The sequence below is a fragment of the Drosophila takahashii genome, chromosome 3L (assembly GCF_030179915.1).
Source record: "Drosophila takahashii strain IR98-3 E-12201 chromosome 3L, DtakHiC1v2, whole genome shotgun sequence".
NCBI classification, from domain to species: Eukaryota; Metazoa; Arthropoda; class Insecta; order Diptera; family Drosophilidae; genus Drosophila; species Drosophila takahashii.
This window is the reverse complement of record NC_091680.1, coordinates 27,071,305-27,075,651: the sequence shown is the minus strand read 5'-3', so window position 1 is coordinate 27,075,651 and position 4,347 is coordinate 27,071,305. Positions and strand designations below refer to the sequence as shown.

The following is a 4,347-nucleotide window of genomic DNA, read 5'->3' as shown; positions in this document are numbered from 1 at the left end:
TGTACATAAATACATGCGCCAGCAGAACATATGTATTACATACAAACATATGGGGAGGCGTGCGTCACATCAGGTTAGCCAAATTTGAAAATATTGGGGACTTGGTTAAGGATGCTGAATCTCCTAGAAATTTAAGTGCAGTTATTTGCGGGTATACCATAAGATTATGAACATCACATTTTTAAACCATTTTAACAACATTTATAACAGAGAAATGGCAAAAGAAAAAATTAAAAAAAAAAAACATCGATTTTTGGGGCACTTTGGGGTCGTTTTTTGTTCAATTTTTTCTGTCACACTCTGCGCCTAATTATTTCCGAATTAATTTGATTTTTCTAGATTTTTAGGTCAATCCGTTCTGGGTGGAATTTGCTACTGACCAAATTTTATCCCTTGAATTCTATTGGATTAGAGATGAAGGTAAGCCATTTTCATCTTCATTTGTTTAAGAACAAACCAAATACCATATTAATTTAAATTTTCTTTTCAGATGTCAAATATTGCGCTTACTTTAAGTTGCTACACTGCATTCTAAAGCCGACTGTCAGGAGCTATAAGCCATCGAACGATCACCGAACCAAAGTTAATGTGCCTTCCATTCAGGATTCAATTAACAGCAGATAAAATAAGAAAAACGCATCTTAAAACGGAATACAAAATGAAATGCTTCAAATGTTGTAAAAAATTTAACGAAAATAAGGTTTACTTTACACATCTTAAATATTTTTAATCGCATTATTCGTACAACTGAAAAAAAGATTGCCGTTACAAGATAACTTTTTGAAAATGTTAAGTTTTTTAGATCCGAATGATTTTAATAATCAAAATTGTCAATCGTTGTTCAAGCTGTATGAACGCTTTTCCGATTTTGTCAATGATCCATAAATAATTGACAATGAAAACAAAGAAAACTGACGACATGGTTAAAGTGCATTTGACTAAAAATCTGAATTGCGATACATTAAAAGATTTAAAAGATATAAATGGGCGCGTTCAGCAGAACAACAAGATACCTGCTTACTGATGGATTTCTCACGATAGTTCTGCTGAACGCACATGATTAATAATCATGATGAAAGAATTTTGCATCAGTGATCAGGTAGTGTAAAAATAGTTCGCTACCTTTTCTTGATACATGATACATGACTTCTGGCATGTATCGACAGTCGAAATATCGAAACTTATTAACATAATAATTTGAATAAAAACCATAAATTCGGTGGAATTCTTTTTAATTATTCAAACATTTTTTGCAATGGGAAAAACCTTATAACCTAATTGGTATTTCTTGTTTGATCCGGCGCGGTCACGCTTCTTGTGTTGACCAAATGGAATCTATTGGACAAAGTCAGTGCTATTGTTACAGATCATGCAAGCTGCATGTTAAAAGCATGTAAAGATACTAGAAAAACGGCCTCTGCCATGTTACGCTCATTGTATAAATCTCGTAGTCCAAGATGGACGAACGCGTACGAAAAATTCAAAAAGGCTCAGGAAGTGGAAAACCTTACAGCCTAATTCAAGAATGAAAATTTCTTTTTTGTTTAAGAATAGCATTTGTATCTATATTTTGTATATGGGCGGTTCTTTTACAATCCGAACGGATTTGGACAAAATACTTTTTCAAAATTCACGTTTTTTGGCAAACTAAAAAAATTCTAAAAAAAAATTTTTTTTCGGTTAAATCCTGATACACGTGTTTACTAATTTTCCGAATAGTACACGTGAAAAAAGTTTCAGGCAAATCAAAAATGTGACCCAAGAAAAGGTGTTTGGTTTGTAAAAGAACCGCCCATATCGCTATGCCCTCTGTGGAAGTTTTAAGATTAAACGACCAATTCTACATTAAAGTTAAAGTCAAATGCTATAAAGAAAAATGTAAACTTCTTTAATATTAATGGATTTGATTCCTTCTTTGAAGTTTGTTTTTAAAATTTTTTAATATCATATACTTTATATAAAAATATTGTATTATTTACAATAAATTTTGCTATCGAAGAGAAATACCTTCTTTTAGATACTGTTTATAAATTTTTAGAATTTTTAAGATGGAAAAAGCAGAAAAAAACCGGGCCAACGCGAGAGAAGAGAAAAAATCTCGATCGTTTGGAAAATTTCCAATAAGAAAATTATGGAGACGGACTCTAAACTGCGCTGAAAACAGGATAAACTGCGCAAAAAAAAACCTCGTGAGAAGAAAAAGAATATGGAGGTGAACTTCCGTTTAGCTCCTACCCCTAATTTTGTTCAAACTTTCGATATCGTTGTGTTTTTGGGTCCTAATTACGGAATATATAGTCAAAGTTGGCGCAAATAACGGGATCTTAAAAAACAACGGTAAAAATCGTAAAACTTTCAATTCTTTGCTAAAAAAATCGCGGCGATTTTTGCTAAAAAAATGTTTGCCTGTGGGTCTCTTTTTGTCCTCCTAACAAACTTTACGCTTCTCTATTTTGAGGTCTTCCCACTTCAATACTTCAATCTCTTAAAGCCTAGTACTCAGTTCGGCTAAGGGCCGCTTTCTCGAGTCCCTGTCAAAGTCCCTGATAGCTATCTGTTCGAAAAACTTAAAGACCAGATAAACTGTTCGTAAAAGCAAATCCGCTTTCTCGACTGCTTTAATTTATCTGAACGAGAAACAATTACAGAGTGCTGTTAACGCACTGTAAAGTGCAAAAAATGGCATGCTTCGATTATTTCATCAGCTGTTTGGGTATAATTCAAAGGAAAAGTCAACTGTGATTTCGTTTCTTCTTCATAGTTGGCTTTGGGAAATCAGCTGTCATTCTATCGAGCCGAAAACGCTTAACAGGGACTCCGAGTCCCTGTCAAAGTTAGCTCTCACATTTATGCTCGAGAAAGCCAAAATGCCTTAGCAGGGACTTTATCTGTTCGAGAAATGTTAGCCGGCACTCGAGAAACCGGCCCTAAGAGTTTCACTAGTCGAAAAATATTATTTTTTTGTAGTGTGACCAAAGTTTTCAGAGTTCATCCGTATTGCATGTAACATGGTCTTATTGTAAACCAGCTGGGTTCACAAACAACAAGCAAATTAACTGGCGCCAATTTTGAAATATTACAAAATGTTGAGCCGACCTGGGTCGCAAGCTTTAAATTTGCTGTTGCTACAACTCCTAAATTTTTTATTCTTTGAGCCGCGGCTAAAGGAGTTTATCAAAATGCATCCGCTAAATATAGTATTTTTTTGGTATTTCCTTCCCATATCCTTAGCTCAACTGAGTACCACGGTGGAAAAAAGTCCCAGCTAAAGGCTTTAGATACCTATTTGCTTTTCGCTTACTCCTATGCTTAATGCATTTCGATTGCACATTTCGCTAAATGGGAAAAAATCTAATGGGGTCTTCCCAAAGAGCTCCATCTACCATCCGTTGAACCATAGAGTAATAATGCATAGAGACGCCATTTGCTCTGCCGCTCTCTTCGGCGAACTCGCCAATGATGCCAGTGGAAACTTTTTGAATGGGCCTAAAAAGGATTCAAATTTGTTCGCAACAACTCTTATTCCTCTTTGCATTGTTCTAATTTGGTCCAACAATCAGCTCAGTCCGACAAGTTTTGCAAGCCGATAAAGTTACAGTTCGTGAGGGAAAGTAAGAATTGATATTATCGGAGTACAATAATTTGAAAAAGGAGATTTCCAGTCTGCAACTATTTCAAACAATTATTAAAAATACAAATTTTTCAATTGAATTTTAGTTAACTCTTACGTTAATATACTGAAAAGTTTTAAACGTTTTGACAGGCACAAAATCCATGCAAACATGCCCCATTTGTCACCGAAATTCCAAGGAATTTAATGTACCCGATTTTTTGTGCCAATAAAATCTGCACTTATTTTCGGCATAAGCATACCTATATTCGGACTTTTAAAAAACTCTAAAAATTCAAAAACATTACGTTCGGTCCGAGGAACACAAACTAAAATTTAATTCCAGAAAATGTTACATTTTAAATCAATTTTGGGAAAAGCTAAGCATAAGGGTAAGCCAGCCAAAGCCAGGCGGGTACGGCAACACCAATACGTGAAATACTGCCAGAAGGGCCTTCAAGGACATCAACGTTCTTTTAAAAATATCAGGCTTAAAATCCGAGCTGCTTTATAAATTAAAAATGGGTGAACTTCCGTTTAGTTCCTACGCCCAATTTTGTTCAAACTTTCCATCGACGTGTTTTTGGGTCCTGATTACAGGAAAAATAGTCAAAGTTGGCTAAAATAACGGGATCATGGAAAATAACGGTAAAAACAGTTGTTCTGAAATTTCTTTGAATATATTACCTTAATCAAAAAAGGAGAAATAAAAGCTATTCAATAAATAAGTATTTTTT

At 34.5% G+C, this 4,347-nt stretch overlaps 1 long non-coding RNA gene across 1 annotated transcript; it reads left to right on the top strand.

Moving 5' to 3' along the window:
- LOC138912900 (uncharacterized) lies at positions 1-620 on the top strand. Its single transcript, XR_011418448.1, has 3 exons — positions 1-73; positions 340-420; positions 491-620. It is a non-coding gene; the product is annotated as an uncharacterized lncRNA (long non-coding RNA).
- Positions 621-4,347: the final 3,727 nt, after the last annotated feature.